The sequence below is a fragment of the Meles meles genome, chromosome 2 (genome assembly GCF_922984935.1).
Source record: "Meles meles chromosome 2, mMelMel3.1 paternal haplotype, whole genome shotgun sequence".
Lineage (NCBI taxonomy): Eukaryota > Metazoa > Chordata > Mammalia > Carnivora > Mustelidae > Meles > Meles meles.
In genome coordinates this window covers 180,069,964-180,089,069 of record NC_060067.1, presented here as the reverse complement: position 1 = coordinate 180,089,069, position 19,106 = coordinate 180,069,964, and the positions used below count along the sequence as shown (strand labels likewise).

General features: G+C 39.4%; 1 long non-coding RNA gene across 1 annotated transcript in view; it reads right to left on the bottom strand.

Moving 5' to 3' along the window:
* LOC123937233 overlaps positions 1-18,401 on the bottom strand; it is a 75,266-nt gene extending 56,865 nt beyond the window's left edge. The window contains exon 1 of the long non-coding RNA XR_006817442.1: positions 18,242-18,401. This is a non-coding gene — a long non-coding RNA (uncharacterized LOC123937233). The remainder of the gene's footprint in view (positions 1-18,241) is intronic.
* Between the last annotated feature and the right edge of the window lie 705 nt (positions 18,402-19,106).

The following is a 19,106-nucleotide window of genomic DNA, read 5'->3' as shown; positions in this document are numbered from 1 at the left end:
TTTTACTCTTGTATATGAAACACAATCACCTGTGAATTTCCTCTCCTCTCCCTTCTGTCTGAAATACAGACAACTTCAGTCAACCCCTAGCCTCCTGCGGATCCCTAACTGAAGTGATAGGCTGTTGTGGAACGTCGCTTCCAAAGATGGCCGCCAGCAATTCTTCCTCTCACTCCGTGCATGTGCCACACCTATCATACGAAGGTAGAGTCTGTTGCTCCTGCTATTGTATCTGGTATAACTTTGTGGCTTGCTTTGACCAGTAGAATGCAGTAGAAGTACCATTGTGAGAGTTCTAGTCCTCAGCTTTTGGAGGCCTGGTGGCTTAAAACTGCCCTCATATAAATCAGGAGTCACCATATAGAGAGACATGGCTACCCTGATGGAGCAAAGGGTAAGACTGCAGCCTTCTAGACATCTCCGTGTTCCCTACAAAGACATATGCAAAGCTGTCTTGGACATTCCAGTGCCAGTCAAGCTCTCATCTGAAATGAGCCTCATGGGTGCTCTCAGCAGATAACATGTAGGTCAGAAAAACCATCTAACTGGGCAAAACCAATTGTAAACATGGAATTGTAAGAAATGAGAAAATCTTGTTATTTAAAACCACTAAGTTTTGCGGGGGGGGGGGGGGGGGGGTTGTTACACAGCAACAGGTAATTGAAACACCATTTACCTGTAGTTTTAAAAGGCTATAGATTGGACTTGCATGCTTAGCTATGGAAAAGATTACTACTCTCCTACCTTAATATGTAGTCCTAATTCTTCTCTTAGATATAGACCCCCTAATTTATAGTTGGTTATATGGCTATCCAGAATAAAGAGTACATGTTCCAGTTTTCCTTGTGTCCAGTATGACAATGTGACTAAGTTCTAGCCAAGAAACATAAGCAGAATTATCATGTGGGACTTCTAAAGGAGTTTCTTAAGTGTCTTTAAAGGGAGGGGTACATTCTTCTCTCTTCACTGCTTCCTCAGTATATTTTTTTTTTTTGCTTGCTGGAATGCTAAAATAATGACTGAGGCTCAAGCACCACATTAGACCCTAAGGCACATAAAAATGCTGTAAAACAAAAAATAAAAATAATTTGGCCCTTGATGATAGTCGAGCAGCCATGGAAGGCTTGGACTGCCTACATTCCGACTTCTTTTATGAGAGAGTGAAACAAACTTCTACTTTGGTCCACTGGGTCTTGTTTTTTTTTTCCATCCATTCAGCCATTCTTTATCTTTTGATGGGGCTTTTAATCCATTTACATTTAAAGTAATTACCGATAGGGAAGGATATACAATTGCCATTTTGTTTATTGTTTTCTGTTAGTCTTATTCTTTTTTCTGCCTCTCCTTTTCTTGGTACCTTCTGTGCTTTGTCAATTTTTTGAATTGATATGCTTAGATTTTCTTCTCTTTTTCTTTTGTGTAGCTTCTATATAGGGTGTGTGTGTGTGTGTGTGTGTGTGTGTTTACCCTGGGGTTTATGTTAAGCTAGTGACAGCTTCAGTTCAGTCACATGAAAAGATTCTACACTTTATCATCCCTCCTCTTCCCCCCCCACACACTTTGTTGTCATTGTGGCAATTTACATTTTTTGATTTCTAATTAAGGGAACTATCATGAGCTGCTGCTGAATTGTTGTGTTTCTGGGAGGAACAAGGGTCCAGGGCTTCCTACTTAACCATATTGCTGATGTTACTTCAAACTAGTTCCTATCTTTCTTCAAGTATTTATCACTTATTTTCTCTTAACCCCGTGTGATGTCACTATTGTTTTCTTGGAGCATTCTGATATTTAATACAGCACAACAGGATTTGTGGGGTTTTTTTTCCTGTTTTTTTTTTCCATTTTATTTATTTTTTCAGCGTAACAGTATTCATTGTTTTTGCACAACACCCAGTGCTCCATGCAATACGTGCCCTCCCTATTACCCACCACCTGTTCCCCCAACCTCCCACCCCTGACCCTTCAAAACCCTCAGGTTGTTTTTCAGAGTCCATAGTCTCTTATGGTTCGCCTCCCCTTCCAAATTTTCAGGATTTGTTTTTAGGCAGCATTTTAACCAGTACATTTGCTGCAAATACATCTAAAAGTATCAACCCAGGGAACTGGAAGGCAAGAAAAGTACTAAAGTAAGTCTACCTGTATGAAATATAAATTAAGAAGTGTTGACAACTGATCAAGTTTTGAAAAAGTCCTCCTTGGGTTCTTTAGGATCTTAAATAGTGATGTGTGGATTCATATTTACTGATCCAAGCTTGGGGAAACAAATCCTGATCATGTTTGCTGATTCCCACTTTATCACTACTCCCACCTATGTTGATTCAAACTACCAACATGATGTCACTGAACAGTTTGGAAGAAATCTGTGAAGGTTTGTGCATGACTCAATCTCAAAGACCTGCAGGAGTCCTCTCAGCACACTTCCACCCCATCACCCACTTTTTTTTCTCTTACTTTTTGATTCAGCCAGGTAGAAATGTACCTCTTTGTGCAAACGTTTTGCTCTTAATTATAATTAATTATTACTTATGCCTTTATGTGTGTGTCTATATATGCATTTCTTTTCTTTTGATTGAAAACAATGGACAGAACTTTTTAAAGAACACATAATGCTTTGCAAAGCCAAATTTAAGTATTTATGTGCATCTAACCTATATTACTCTAGATGTTTTTTTATACAGATATGGATGTGTTAGATAGGAAATGCTAAAATGTTTGGGTGTAGAAGGATATTTGGGTCTAGAAGAATAAATTCCTCAGAAAATATTTATTAATGTCCATCAGCATATAGTAATCTGTTGGATCAAAGGAGAACAAGAGAAGGGATTCATCTTCACTCAACTTATGTGAAATTAGTATGGACAGAAAGATGAGTCATAGAGAAAATGTACCATCCTCTGATCTCCATGTATATATTTAATCATAGAAATAATAGATATTTTAGAATGATCTGTGTCTTTTCTTTATTCTGCCCTCTTCTCCTCCCCACAGTCTTGCTATAATACTTAGCAGTATAGTTAAGTGGACAAATATTATTTTCTATTAAAATTCATTCATAATTTTAAATACAAAAGGAAAAATTTTAAAAGTGAAATGCTAGAGATTATACCTTTTATGTAAAATATGAGGCTGCAATTAACTTTTGTGTTTGCCACTAGCCACATCAAATTATACACTAGATCGGTGTTCAAGGGTAGGAGGGCTAATACTTACTCCCATTTCTCTCCTGTTAGAGGTATTCCCATGGAAAATTTTAACAAGGACTGAAGTGGTAAAACACACATTACTCTACTGCAAATGCTCCGTTCTGTATTTAAGGAATATACCACTGCAGATGCCCAGAGGAACAGTGAGTTTCTCCTAGTGTTTGCTTCCTTCGAAGTTCCTGTTAATGTCTTTGTTCCATTTGATTTTCTGTAGATGAAGGCTCTGGTGATTTCTGGAGGATTTCCACTGGAATCCTTGAGTAGAAATAAAAGTATCCTGAAGAAGATTTGCTCTTCCTCTTCCTATTTTAATATTTCCTAGCATATTTCCAGTTTTAGGACAAGAATACATCAATTCAAAGAGGTCACTGATGTGTTCAAGGTCACAGACCCAAATCACTTGTTCTGTGTGATTAGAGAATAGGACACTGGATATTCAGAGAAAGAGTTTTGCCATCATCTTATCACTGAGCTCGGGGTGGGTCTCAGGTGGGGGAATGAGTGGGTCTCGGGGGGGGGGGGGGACTGGGCCCCATGTTTGGGCCCCAGTTTCCTTGTGTGTAAATGGGAAGGATGTGAACTACACTATTGTTTTTCAAATTGCAGTGGTGTCTCAGTGACTTCAACTGGGGATGAGGGAAGAAGGGGTGCTAGGCTTTTTACTCCCAATTCAACCACTGCTGGGAAAATGTCTCTATCATGATTAACTATGGTGTGTATTGAAGTCATGAAAAGATTTTTAATAAAAGAATAATTGTGTATATATGTGTATATATACACACATACATATGTATATACTGAACTATTACACTTCTTAAATTTGATACGCTTAACACTAGGATTATGAAACTTGCTTTTAAGAGGACTTTAAATCCTCCCATAATAATAACTTTGATGACTATAACAGTATAATTCAATACTAGATGTGAAAGACCAAAAAAAAAGCATGTCAGTTGTATGGAAAAAATAGCACTTAATCTATATGTGTACATCATTATTAAAACCAAAAGAAACCCAGCGATACGGAATTTTTAATAGAAGACTCAAGGAAAGTCCACACCAAAATTTTCCCCATCATTTAAAATAAAGTGCCCCAAATCAAAGCAATCAGTGAATTCTAAACTCCTCCATTCCATCTAAACTCTTTTCAGACCTCATGACTGGAAGTAGATCATGCAACTGAAGATAATTTAATTTGCTTTCCACATTCAGCTCTAGTGATAAAGAGGAGCAAGATCTATAGGGCTTCTCAAGAGCTTCTCCAAGAGTTAGACAACCCAAGAAACATTATCCCAGGTTTTAAATTTATTTCATAGGTTGTTTTCTCTTTTTTATCTTTATATATTTTTTTCTGGATTTAAAAAAAAAAAGGTCACTTCTTTCTCTACTGAATTGTATTCATATATTTGGGGGGAAAAGGGTTAATCTTCTTAAAAAAAGCTTGTATTGCTTTCTGTATTTAATTTAGTTTATGACAAACCGAAGTGAGCATTTCTTTCTCTACTTGAAATTTTTCATCTGACACCTAGATTATTTGTAGATCTGTCTTTGGAAACTTCCTCCCCTTCAGTAATTACATTTTATATGCCAGCCAATTCACTTTACTGTAAACAACATGAATGAATAACTACTCTGTCCACATCTTAATTACTGTGTTTTGACTATTTAAATAATTCCAGTTATTTATAATACATGTCAAAAGCAATACTTTAGATCTAGTTTAATATTATTGTAAGTGTGACTTGTAAATCTTCTACACTATTTTAAAGAAAAGAAGTCAACAAAACACTATTTGCAAAGATTCAAAACAAGTGCTTCACAGGGTGCTAAACTCACAGCACTCATCATAGCACATACCCTCCCCAATGTCCATCACCCAGTCACCCCATCCCTCCCACCCCTGTCCACTTCAGCAACCCTATTTTTTTCCTGAGATTAAGAGTCTCTTATGTTTGCCTCCTTCACTGGTTTCATCTTTTTTCATTTTTTTCCTCTCTTCCCCTATGATCCTCTGCCTTATTTCTGAAATTCCACATATAAGTGAGATCATATAATAATTGTCTTTCTCTGACTGATTTATTTTGCTTAGCCCAATACCCTCTAGTTCCATAGTTCCATTGTCATTGCAAATGGCAAGATTTCATTTTTTGATGACTGCATAATATTCCTGTGTGTGTGTGTGTGTGTGTGTGTGTGTGTGTGTGTGTGTATCTCACATCATCTTTATCCATTCGTTGGTAGATGGATATCTAGGCTCTTTCCATAGTTTGGCTATTGTGGACATTGCTGCTTTAAAAGTAAACACTGGGGTCCATGTGCCCCTTTAGATCACTACATTTGTATCTTTGCGGCAAATGCCCAGTAGTACAATTGCTGGGTTGTAGGGTAGCTGTATTTTCAACTTTTTGAGCAACCTCATTACGGTTTTCCAGAGTGACTACACCAGTTTTCATTCCCACCAACAGTGTAGGAGGATTCCCCTTTCCCTGCATCCTTGCCAACATCTGCCGCTTCCTCACTTGTTAATTTTAGCCATTTTGACTGGTGTGAGGTGGTTATCTTATTGTGATTTTGATTTGTATTTCTCTGATGCTGAGTGACGTTGAGCACTATTTCATGTGTCTGTTGGCCATTTGGATGTCTTCTCTGCAGAAATGTGTGTTCATGTCTTCTGCCCATTTCTTGATTGGGTTATTTGTTCTTTGGGTATTGATTTAGAGAAGTTCTTTGTAGATTTTGGATGCTAGCCCTTATCTGATATGTCTTTCACAAATATCTTCTCCCATTCTATCAGCTGTCTTTTGGTTTTATTGACTGTTTCCTTTGCTGTGCAAAACATTTTGATTTTGATGAAGTCCCAATAGTTCATTTTTGCCCTTGATTCCCTTGCCTTTGGCAATGTTTCTAGGAAGAAGTTGCTGTGGCTGAGGTAGAAGAAGTTACCACCTGTGTTCTCCTCAAGGATTTTGATGGATTCCTTTCTCACATTGAGGTCTTTCATCCATTTTGAGTCTGTTTTTGTGTGTGGTATAAGGAAATGGTCCACTTCATTCTTCTGCATGTGGCTGTCCAATTCTCTCAGCACCATTTGTTGAAGAGACTGCCATTTTTCCACTGGACATTCTTTCTTGCTTTGTCAAAGATTAGTTGACTGTAGAGTTGAGGGTCCATTTATGGTTTCTCTATTCTGTTGCATTGATCTATGTGTCTGTTTTTGTGTCAGTACCATACTGTCTTGATGATGACAGATTTGCAATAGTACTTGAAGTCCGGAATTGTGATGCTACTAGCTTTGGTTTTCTTTTTCAACACTCCTCTGGCTATTCGAGGTCTTTTCTGTTTCCAATTTTAGGATTATTTGTTCCATTTCTTTGAAAAACACTGATGGTATTTTGACAGGGATTGCATTAAATGTGTAGATTACTCTAGGTAGCATAGACTAGTTCACAATATTTGTTCTTCCAATCCATGAGCATGGAACGTTTTTCCATTTCTTTGTGTCTTCAATTTCTTTCAAAAATATTCCACAGTTTTTTGAGTACAGATTCTTTGTCTCTTTGGTTAGATTTATTCCTAGGTATCTTATGGTTTTGGGTGCAATTGTAAATGGGATTCACTCCTTAATTTCTCTTTCTTCTGTCTTGTTGTTGGTGTATAGAAATGCAACTGATTTCTGTGCATTGATTTTATATCCTGACACTTTACTGAATTTTTTTATGAGTTCTAGCAGTTTTGGAGTGCAGTCTTTCGGGTTTCACATAAAGTATCATATAATCTGCAAAGAGTGAGAGTTTTACTCCTTTGACAATTTGGATACCTTTATTTCTTTTTGTTGTCTGATTGCTGAGGTTGGGACCTCTAGTACTATGTTGAATAGCAGTGTTGATAGTGAACATCCCTGCTGTGTTCCTGACCTTAGGGGAAAAGCTCTCAGTTTTTCCCCATTGAGAATGATATTTGCTGTGTGTTTTTCATAGATGGCTTTTATAATATTGAGGTATTTACCTTCTATCTCTACACTGTGAAGAGTTTGATCAAGAAAAGATGCTGTACTTTGTCAAATGCTTTTTCTGCATCTATTGAGGGTATCATATGGTTCTTGTTCTTGTATTGTATCATATTGATTTATTTGCAGATATTGAATCAAACTTGTAGCTCAGGAATAAATCCCACTTGGTCAGGGTGAATAATCCTTCTCATATACTGTTGGGTCCTATTGGCTAGTATTTTGGTGAGAATCTTTGCATCCATGTTCATAGGGATATTGATCTATAATTGGCCTTTTGGTCTTTGGTTTTGGCATCAAGGTAATGCTGGCCTCATAAAATGAGTTTGGAAATTTTCCTTCCATTTCTATTTCTTGGAACTGACTCAGAAGAATAGGTATTAATTCTTCTTCAAGTGTTTGGAGAATTCCCCTGGGAAGCTGTCTGGCCCAGGGCTCTTGTTTGTTGGAAGATTTTTTATTACTGCTTCAATTTCCTTGCTGGTTATGGATCTGTTCAGGTTTTCTATTTCTTCCTGGTTCCGTTTTCGTAGTTTATACATCTCTAGAAATGCATCCATTTCTTCCAGATTGTCGAATTTCCTAGCATATAGTTGCTCAAAATATATTCTTATAATTGTTTTTATCTCCTTGGTGTTGGTTATGATCTCTTCTCTTTCATTCATGATTTTTTTTTTTTATCTGAGTCCTTTCTCTTTTTCTTTTTCTTCCCCCCCCCCCTTTTTTTTTTGATAAGTCTGGCCAGGGGTGTATCTGTCTTATTAATTCTTTCAGTGAACCAGCTCCTAGTTTCTGTTCTACTGTTCTTTTGGTTTTTATTTGTAGATTTCTTCTCTGATCTTTATTATTTCTCTTCTCCTGCTTTAGGCTTTCTTTGCTGTTCTTTCTCCAGCTCCTTTAGGTGTAGGGTTAGGTTGTGCAGTTGAGAAACTTTCTTGTTTCTTCAGAAAGGCTTGTGTCACTATATACATTCCTCTCAGGACCACTTTTGCTGTGTCCCAAAGATTTTGAACAGTTGTGTTTTCATTTTCATTTTTTCCATGAATTTTTAAAATTCTTCTTTAATTTCCTGGTTGACACTCTGGAAAACTGCATGGAGGTTCCTCAAAATGTTGAAAATAGAACTACTCTATGACCCAGCAATTGCACTACTAGGTATTTACCCTAAAGATACAAACGTAGTGATCTGAAGGGGCACGTGTACCCGAATGTTTATAGCAGCAATGTCTACAATAGCCAAACTATGGAAAGAACCTAGATGTCCATCAACAGATGAATGGATAAAGAAGATGTGGTACATATACACAATGGAATACTATGCAGCCATCAAAAGAAATGAAATCTTGCCATTTTCGACGACGTGGATGGAACTAGAGGGTATCATGCTTAGTGAAATAAGTCAATCGGAGAAAGACAACTATCATATGATCTCCCTGATATGAGGATGTGGAGATGCAACATGGGGGGTTAGGGCGATAGGAGAAAAATAAATGAAACAAGATGGGATCGGGAGGGAGACAAACCATAAGTGACTTTTAATCTCACAAAAAAAACTGAGGGTTTCTGGGGGGAGGGGGGGGGTTGGGAGGGGTGAGGGGGGTTATGGACATTGGGGAGAGTATGTGCTATGGTGAGTGCTGTGAAGTGTGTAAACCTGGCGATTCACAGACCTGTACCCCTGGGGATAATGTATAAACATACATTATATGTTTATAATTTCCTGGTTGACCTATTCATTCTTTAGTAGGATGCTCTTTAGCCTCCATGTGTTTGAGTTCTTTCCAAATTTCCTCTTGTGATTGAGTTCTAGTTTCAGAGCATTGTGGTCTGAAAATATGCCGGGAATGATCCCAATCTTTTGTTACTGGTTGAGACCTCATTTGTGACCCAGGATGTGATCTTTTCTGGGGAATGTTCCATGTGCACTAGAAAGAATGTGTATTCTGTTGCTTTGGGATGGAATGCTCTGAATACATCTGTGATGTCTATCTGGCCCAGTGTGTCATTTAAAGCCCTTATTTCCTTGTTGATCTTTTGCTTAAATAATCTGTCCATTTCAATGAGAGGAGGTTTTAAAGTCCCCTACTATTATTGCATTATTGTCGATGTATTTCTTTGATTTTGTTATTGGTTGGTTTATATAATTGGCTGCTCCCATGTTAGGGGCATAGATACTTAAAATTGTTATATCTTCTTGATCTTGAGTGTGATATGGTGTCCTTCCTCATCTCTTATTATAGTCTTTGATTTAAAATCCAATTTGTCTGATATAAGGATTGCCACCTCAGCTTTCTTTTGATGTCCATTAGCATGATAAATTGTTTTCCACTCCCTCACTTTAAATCTGGAGGTATCTGTGTCTAAAATGGGACTCTTGCAGACAGTATATTGATGGGTCTTGATTTTTCTTTTTTTATCCAGTCTGATACCCGAGGTCTTTTGATTGGGGCATTTAGCCCATTTACATTCAGGCTAACTATGGAAAGATGTGAATTTAGTGCCAGTGTATTGCCTGTAAGGTGACTGTTACTGTATATTGTTGCTGTTCCTTCCTGGTCTATGCTACTTTTAGGTTCCCTCTTTGCTTAGAGGACCCCTTTCAATATTTCTCGTAGTGCTAGTTTGGTGATAGCAAATTCTTCTAGTTTCTGTTTGTCCTGGAAAATTTTTATCTCTCCTCCTATTTTCAATGACAGCCTACCTGGATATAGTATTCTTGACTGCATATTTTTCTCATTTAGTACCCTGAATATATCATGCCAGTACTTTCTGGCCTGCCAGGTCTCTGTGGATAGGTCTGAAGCCAATCTACTGTTTCTACCATTGTAGGTTATAGACCTCTTGTCCCAATCTGCTTTCAGGATTTTCTCTTTGTCTCTGAGTTTTGTAAGTTTTTCTATTACATGTCATGGTATTGACCTATTTTTATTGATTGGGGGGGGGTTCTCTTTGCCTCTTGGATTTTTTTTTAAGATTTTATTTATTTATTTGACAGAAAGAGATCACAAGTAGGCAGAGAAGCAGGCAAAGAAAGAGAGAGAGAGGGAAGCAGGCTCTCTGCTGAGCAGAGAGCTCGATGCAGGACTCAATCCCAGAACCCTGAGATCATGACCTGAGCCGAAGGCAGGGGCTTAACCCACTGAGCCATCCAGCCGCCCACCTCCTGGATTTTGGTGCCTGTTTCCTTCCCCAAATTAGGGAAGTTCTCCACTATAATTTCCTCCAATATATCTTCTGCCCCCCCCTTCTTCTTCTCAGATCCCAATTATTCTACTATTGTTTTGTCTTATGGTGTCACTTATCTCTCAAATTCTCCCCTCATGATCCAGTAGTTGTTTTTCTCTTTCTCAGCTTCTTTGTTCTCTATCATTTGGACTTCTATATCACTAATTCACTCTTCTGTCTCATTTATCCTAGCAGTAAGAGCCTCAATTTTTTTTATTACACCTCATTAATAGTTTTTTTTATTTTGACTTGGTTAGATTTTATTTCTCCAGAATGGGATTCTCTAGTATCTTCTATGCTTTTTCTCAAGCCCAGCTCGTATCTTTATAATCGTCATTCTGAACCCTAATTCTGACATTTTACTAATGTCCATACTGATTAGGTCCCTGGCAGTCAGTACTGCCTCTTGTTCTTCTTTTTGAGGTGAGTTTTTCTGTTTTGTCATTTTGTCCAGAGAAGAATAGATGAATGAGCGAACAAAATCCTAAAACAGAACAATGACCCCAGAAAAATATACACTAACCAAATCAGAAGAGACACAAAACCAGAGGGAAGAGAGAGAGAGAGAGGGAAAAGAATATGGTGAGGTTGGTGAATAGAACAGAGCCACACACTAGATTTCTGGTGTACTTTGGTCTGTTAGAAGATACTGCTTCCCAAAATTTTAAAAGAAAGAAAAACATATATATATATATATATATATATATATATATGGGTAGATATGATGAAGGGATGGAATATGACAATAAAAATGAAAATTTAAAAGATTTTAAAGAAGAAATTGATGATAAGATGTTGGATAAAAAAGGAGAGAAGAAAAATTAAAATAAAAGAAATAGAAAAAGAAAAAATAAAGAAAATTTTACAAATTAACTTTGAAAGACTAAAGAATCATGGGGAAAAAGCCATAATTCTATGTTCTGTATTCCCCTAGGGCTGGAGTTTTGCAGTTTTCATTGATTGGTAAACTTGTTCTTGGCTGGATGTTCTTGCTGATCTTCTGTGGGAGGGGCTGTTGCAATGATTCTCAAGTGTCTTTGCTAGAGGAGAAATTACACCGCCCTTGCTAGGGGCCAGGCTAGGTAATCTCCTTGGGTTTGCTCCCAGGAGCTTTTCTTCCCTGACAGTTTTCTGTACAGCTTTAGAAGATGAGAATGAAAATGGCAGCCTCCCAATCTCTGGCCCTGTAGGAGCCGAGCACTCAGGGCCCCCCTCTTTGGTGAGCCCTCAGAGAAGAGCAGTCAATCACTCCTGTCTCCCTGGTCTCTGGCCACACTCTGTGCTCACCCAGCCTGTGGCTGAGCATTTCTATCTCTGGCACACAGCCCCATTTGGAGTCTCTCCACCCAGCAGATTCCTGCAGAGTGCTCCCGTGCCACTCCTCCTGGTGGAGAAAGGGCGGGGTCTCCCTGGATCTGCCACTTGTGGGGTCCCAGCTCAAAGAGTAGTGGTCCAAATGTTCTACGGATTATGGTTTATGGCAACTCCAAGCTGAAAGCCCCCTCCCTGACTCTGTCTTTGCAGCCGGCTTTCCCACTCTGATCCCTGGGAGCTCTGCTGCACTCAGGCACCCCGGTCTTTCTGTTACCCCAAGTCCTGAGACCACACTGTCCCAGTGAGGATTACACACACACACGCACACACACACACACACACACACACACCACTTAGCCCTGGAGTGACATCTCTCCACGGAGCAAACTTCTAAAAGTTCTGATTTTGTGCTCCACTGCTCTATCACTTGCCAATAGCTAGCTGACAGAGGCTACCCCACCTTGCATATCTCCTCAGATTCACTTCTCTACACATCCTACCTTCCAGAAAGTGGTCGTTTTTCCCTTCATAGAATTACTGCTATTCTTTTCTTTGATCTCCTTTTGAGTTTATAGGTGTTCAGAATGGTTTGATAATTATCTAGCTGATTCCTAGGATTAGACGAAATTTAGGTCTCCTACTCCTTCGCCATCTTGCTCCTCCTATCATAAATAAATATCTTTAAAAAAAAAAAGAAAATCATAAGAAAGAGAAAATACATTTACAACACTGAGCCGTATTTATTTTTTTAAAAAGTCTGCGTGTAAATGAACCTGTGCAGATCAAACCTCTGTTGTTCAGGGTTGATGTAATTGTGTGAAAGCACTCTACATATATAGCAACTGCAGTGTAACTAGCAGAATACTAATACATGTTTTGGTCTCTAAAATGGAGCTGTCATTAATGAGCTCCACAAGAAACCAGAATGTGGTGATGGTACTCCTCTTAGTGAACTCTTACTTTACTTCTTACCAAGATTAAAAATGACTGATACAGATATCCCCTTGGTTCCTTGGATTGCCTTAAAAACAGGAAATTGGTTCTTGCAAATCAATACTTACTCTAGCTCTAACTAACTTTAACGGCTGTTTCATCTGTCTTAAATAGAACTAGCCATACCACTGAAATCTGAGCATATTCCACGGGACTGACAGTTTTTTTCCTAAAGCTATAACTGAGCGTGTTGGATAAAGGTTAATTGCTAACTGTGGAGCGCTAATGATACCATATTGATGAAATTACAGGATCACTGATAGAGAAAAGGCTCCTAACGCACTGGAAGCCAGAGGGAAACTCTAAATAATAGTTATTGATTTGTTTCTCTGAAAACCACTAAGTAGCACAAACTACTGAGAAGAATAAAAATCATCCACAGAGTTTCCAGTCTTTTAGAATGCATTTCTTTGCTTCCAATTTTCTACCTGCCAATAGCCAATTAGAATTTTAATAATTATATGTCTCAAAATAAGGAGTTTATACCTTGGAGAAAGAAATACTACCAATTATTTTATTCCCTTTTATTGAGTTCTCTCTCTTCTGATGAGTATGTACTATAAAGCATAATAATCAGGCAGTCGCTTCTAACCCTCATGGCTTTTGGACAAATGGGGCACTGAAAGAGTGGTGGATTGAACGTACTTAAACAGTTAACTTCAGAAAATGCCCCATGACCCTTATTTCTAAGTTAGGCTTCACTCTTGCCTGAATTTGGCCCAAGAATTTATCTCCATGGTTTGTCCCACCTGCCAGTAGAGCTACCCCCAGTCATCTTCAGCTGGTGCTGCCCTCCAAAGTCAATTTCATTGTTGTTAAGATATATTGACTGAATTCCCAAACCAGCCTCTGTTAGACTTTATGTGCATGTGTCATTTCATTGTCTACCCTAGGAGCTTGGTATTATCTCCTTTTGAGAATTGAGAAAACTGGAAATCAGGGATGTTAGTAAGCTCCCTTAAGTTCATAGAGTTGTAGAGTTGGTAGTGTCTGAGCTGGAAGTGAATGTCATCCATGTAGGCTGTGCAGGGCTGAAGTATGAGAAATTCCTCCTTTCCACCTGTCCATCTCCTTCCCCACAGATCCCAGATTTCTCAGACCAAGACCATCATTTTCCTATGAGACATGTTTCATTCAATGGAAAGATCCCTACCAAGTTCTCTGTATGCTTTTTGTACATATTTTAATCTACCCAATTATTTCAGTGTTTCATATAAATTTGTATCACATATTATCCAAAATTGCTCCCTTACACCTAGAAATATGCTAAAGGATGGTGGGGGAAAGGGCAATGATTTATAGGTTCAAAAACGAAGAAAAGGTTCTGATTAAGGGAATCAAAGCATTTGTCACAAAGGAGGTGAGGTTTAAACTTCAGATATCTCTATCCAAAGGGTCCAAGTCTATTCTGTAAACTAACTACCAAGCTCCAGAATTGGAAGATATCAGCAATTATCATTGTGCTAATAAGAGTTTGAAAAACAAAAACAACAGCAAAAAAATGATCTGAATATTCCAAACAAACCAACCAAAAAAGTCTAGGACAGATTAATTTAAAAGGTCATTATAAAAAGGAGCCAAGTTTCACCCATTTATTTCAGATCAGAGATTCCAATGCTCTAGAACAGGAATGTGGTCTATGGCAATGACTGGATCAGAAAAAACAAAAAACAAAAGGTAGAGTTGTCAAGGAGAAGGCCTTTCATAATATGGAACTTGGCCATAATGAAATCAGAGGATAGGTCACTAAGTCTACACCCACAGCAGTCTTAACAGACACTATGCAATGAGTTCTTCAGTGAATGAAGGGCTTCTAAGGGTTTTCCCAGATTGTCTTAGTTCGCTGTGGCATTTGTGAGCAAAAAACAATTGCTCCAGTGATGAAAACACAGAATTTCCATGCTGCGGGTGGGGGGGGGTGGGGGGCAGGGGGCTATGTGTAATCAGCTTTAATGCCATTCTCGTATGTGATGGACATGAAGGCCCAGTGAAGGTAAGTGATGGTGCAAGATGTCACAGCCACTTCATAGTTGGGCCATGGCTGCAACTTCTCATTTGGGTCTCAATTCCCTGCCCTTTCAGCTCTGCCTTATTCTCCATCACGTGATGTCCTCTTGTAATTCAGGATGAGCCCCTGAAACCGAGTCATCCCTTTCTCCCGCAAGGAGTCATCCAAGTAAGGCAAGTAGGGAATCCTAGAGGAACAGAACTCTGTGGACTGTGGGTCCATTTTGTTCACTTTTCTATTGTTACTTTATAATGAATCCTTCACCGAAAAACACACATCCCTCAAAAGGGTCTCAGTCTGTAGACTGAGAAACCTTTCTAGTAAGTTTCCGTAGAAACCATTTCTAAAAACAAAAACAAAAAAATATGACTTCATTTTGCCCGTGGAGCTGCATGTGTCCTTGTACTTCTTACTGGGCTGTCTGGCCCTTTTCTGGGTCTCAGGTACCAGTCATTGTAAGGGCCTATTTAGCCAGAGCGGCTCCACCTCAGTTGAACAGCCATTTTGTTGTTTATGCCACAAAACTTAAATTGACCCTGCCCACCCCCCAGGGGAACTTACTTAAAAGGAAGTCCGGGAAACCAGTCCCAGGAAACAAAGCCCAAACTCAAGGGTGGGTCTGGTCAGGTAGAGATAACAGCCCAAATGCAGGGATGAGTTGGGTCAGGTGGACACATCTAATCAGTAAAGCGCTCATACTGTCTCCCTAGCTACCAAGGAGTGTGGGCCCCACCTTTTGGGTGCCAATTCTGACCAAGGCGATAGGCTAGTTCAAATGTTTACGATAGGGTAAATTGTAGTTCAATTGGCCACCCGTGTGTGACCTAGCATGACTGTGCAGCTTTCTCTGTGTGTTGCAATCTCATTGGCCACCTATGTGTGGCCAGGTTCAACCACATGGTCTTTGCTCTATAAAAGTTAGTCTGTGAGGCAGGGAGGGGTCGCCTCTTTGTAAGAGGCGGCCCCGACCAGTCTGTTTGACAGTCGGTTTGATTCTTGATGCTTGGCGTGAAATAAAGCTTTGCTTGACCTTTGCTTTGTATCAGTCTCGCTTCTTTGACCATGGACCCATTATTGGGGGACCCAACAGTCATTGTAATCCTCAGATTGTTCCTACTCTTACCACCTCTTGGGTCCTTCAGAAGGAAATAACAAGTGGGTATAATCAAGAGATCTGAGATTCCTTTTCCCCACTCAGCAATGCAGAAGTTTGTGTGAGTGCTCCCATTAGCTTTATCTTATTTTGCTGAATTTATAGGCTGAACTTTCAGTGAATTTTATATTTTTGCCCATTAAAGAAACCTCTTAGTAGCTAAGAGTTTATTGGTTCCCAAGGCTGTGGACAGGCCTCGCTGAGCACATCCGGGTACCCTGGGTTACCCCTGTGCTTCCTCTAAGATATTTCTTAGAGAATGGCCTCTCAGGGCAGCTGAGGAACTTCTTAGAAAAGCCAATTCCAGATCAACCAAGTCAAACTTCGCCTTTTTTCCAAGTTCCTCAGGTGAGGAGGCCACCTAATGGTGGCCTAACATTTGAGACCCTCTGCTCCAAAGACAGCACATGCAGAATTGGGGCAAGCTCTGGGGGTAAGACTGTGCTCTGAAACCCGAAACCTCACTTCTAAACCTGTGGTCAGCACCCAAGGCAGCTTGTTAGAAATGCAGAATCTCCATCCCCACCCCAAACCTACTGAATTAGAATCTGCATTTTAACAAGATCCCCAGGTGATTCTCTGCATGATAAGAACAGGAGAAACACCGCTGGGACAAAATTTTTGCCTGAAAAGTTAGGTAATGAAGATCAAATTCATTTCTCTTGCTTGAATCACTTGGATAATTGCCACTATCTTCCCTCCCATTTTATAAGCTAGTTAGAGCTTTAGGCAAAAGCTCTCTTTGATTAGAGGATTTCAAGAGATGCGGGGTTCCCTAGGGCTGCCTGAGGAACTTCTGTTTCAAGGCAAATTCTCAGAGTGAGCTGACAAAAGAAGACCGCCTCGGGGCCTTGCAGACAGCTGCTGCGGGAACATTAGTTTGCCTATGGAAAGGCCAAGCATGAAGTCCTTCCCCAAAATCCTAGAATCTGGTTGAAGGTTGACAAGGTAAAGCTGTCCTCTGTTTATTTTCCTGAGCACGTCACTGGAAATCGTACATAGGTCAGTGAAAATCGTGGGTAGATTTTGATTGTTAATCCCAATTAAGAGGATAATGAGTAGATCTGAGATTGATCTAGATCCCTGATGTTATGCCACGGTAACTTGTGCTGGCTTGATGGTTCTCCTGTTAGAAAGCAATTTCACTTTCTCCTGTGAAATCAGTCATTCACCAACTTGGCCAACTTCGTTTCTTTTTTGACTGTACCAATTTTCTACAGTATAGTGGAAATAACCAGATTTCAGGTGAGATATCCTCTTATTTGTTGGTTTTGTTGAGCGGACTTGAGTAAATAACCTCTCTGGGTCTTTTGTTTCTTTACTTATAAAATGGAGGCGATAATACCTAACAAATTAGTCAATGTTATCGAGGACTGATGGATTGATGGATGATAGATGGATTTTAAGGAGAAAGAGAAAAACTTTTTGACTTATAGTTTAAAGCTATAAGGTGTTTCATAAATGTAATTTTTTTAATGCCAAGTTTAGGAGCTTTGAGTCCTAACTCAAAGGTTTCTATTTTTCAAATATTCCTGGACTCTCTGCTTTTCCCCTTCCTGTGGTTCAGTAATATCAAATATGGCCCTAATGCTAGCACCTGTGGACCCCTCCAGACATCACTCTTGCCATCCATTATCTTGCATCTTCCAGGCAGACTTGTGAAATGCAACACCACTTGTGCCCACGTAGCCACTGACAGTGTGTTTGCACATGAGATCCTCTGGGATGCTAAATCAGATATTTCCCTGAAGTCTAAACACATTCCAGGGAGCCTACTCGGTTCATTAAATTATGCATGGGTCTGCCATTTAGTTACCCACAGTTCTGAAGATAAAAGCTTGCTTTTCCACCCCCTTAGGTGGCACAGATGAACAAATCAGAGAAATGCTTGCCACTGGCATTGGTTTCACATTTTGCACTCGACTGCAACAGCTAGGATTTCATTTTGACTTTCATTAAAACAAAACAAAACAAAACAAAAAACCCATGACATCTATCAGGGTAGGGATATCTGAACCCATTATGTAAACCTAGAAATGAGTTGCCCTGAAGTCACCAACTAATAAATCATAGATGTGGGTCAAACCCAAATCAAACTCTGCCCATGATCCATGGGTGTCTTACAGCAAGAATGGGGGCCAGGGACTTGCAGAGCAAAAAGTAGAGTGGAAATAGACCCCCTACCCCTCAGTATCAACTCTTCCCAAATGTTTTCTCTCCTCCTTTCCTCCTTCTCTCTCTCCTCCTTCTTCTCTTCTTCTCTTCCTCCCTCTCTCTCTCACCCCCCCCCACCCTGCTCCCAGAATGCTATTTTTTTATATTTTCATCTTTGTGCTTACCCCACAAATTCCCTCTTCACAGATTTTTACTGGTATCTGGACTCCTGGAGGGAAGGTAACCGAGCTTCTTCAAATGCATAGCTCCAGAACCTCACAATATCCAGCACTTAGCTTCATACAGCACATGTTCGTTGGATGACTTTATTAAGAGTCCATGTGTATGCACTGAAAACAAAACAAAGACACTATGCATTATGTTCTTCATTGTGCTCTTGTACGGGAATCCACTGTAAAGTTAGACCTGCAGCTTTTACATCAAATACCACCGAAGCCATTAGAAAGGGCATCTCTTCATCTAGACAGATTATAGAGGCTGTGTAGAGAGGAACCCAGACCTCCCAGACTTGAACCCTGGCTCCATCAGCTATGTGTCCCTGAATAAGGTACCTTGCCTCTCTGTGTCTGCATTTCCTGATGTGTAAAATGAGAAGAAATGACATTATTTACTTCTTGGGATTGGGAGGATTAAATGATTTCATATTCATAAAGCAATTAAGCACACTAATAAATATTAATATCACTAGAGACACTTTTCCTTGTTTCATTTTGGTATTACGGCCAACAACTTCCAAACTTGACCATTTTTCATATTAATATTATATGTAAGGTAATACCAAATTGTATCTCTGTTCTTTTCCACTGTCATCAAATGATGGCAAATCATCAAATAATTTTGGCTATCTATCCATACACCATACAAATTTAGCACCTACTTTTTGCCTGGTATTATTCTGGGCTCTAGAATTGCACTCTCCCATGCAGTATGTAGCTATATAAATTTGCATTTTTTTTCTTTTTAGAGATTTATTTATTTATTTAAGAGAGAGTGCAGGACTGGGGAGAGGGGCACAGGGAGAGGGAGAGG